This window comes from Octopus bimaculoides, unplaced genomic scaffold (genome assembly GCF_001194135.2).
Source record: "Octopus bimaculoides isolate UCB-OBI-ISO-001 unplaced genomic scaffold, ASM119413v2 Scaffold_70559, whole genome shotgun sequence".
NCBI classification, from domain to species: Eukaryota; Metazoa; Mollusca; class Cephalopoda; order Octopoda; family Octopodidae; genus Octopus; species Octopus bimaculoides.
Genome location: NW_026370805.1, coordinates 19,786 through 20,324, shown reverse-complemented (window position 1 = coordinate 20,324; position 539 = coordinate 19,786).

Here is a 539-nt window from a genome sequence, read left to right as displayed (position 1 = left end):
TATGTGTGTGTGTGTATGCATCTGTGTACATGCGTATGCATGTGTGCATGTCTATACGCATCTATGTATGTATATATATATATATGTATGTATACAAGTATGCACGTATGTACTTATGGATAGTGCCTCTGTTTAATTGGTAGGAGATGACCAACCCAATATGTTTCTATTTATATAATTATGTAGGCAGGGTTACATTCCAAGCTTGTGTCCTCTTAAAGTGCGTCTGCTTATTCAAGTTTTACAATCCAGTATGTGGTTGTTTTTTTTTAGATTTTTTTATGTGAAGTATGTATTAGTTTTTTTTTTTTTTATGTGAGTTACATAATTCTGGAAATATTGTTTTCGCAGTTGTTATATATCAGAACAGACAGTTGGAAGAGTTTTTTGTGTTTTTTAGTATTATTTATTCACCAGCATCAGTTGTCAAGCAATGGTAGGGGGAACAAACACAGACACACACACACACACACACACACACACACACACACACACACACACATATATATATATATATATATATATATATATATATATAT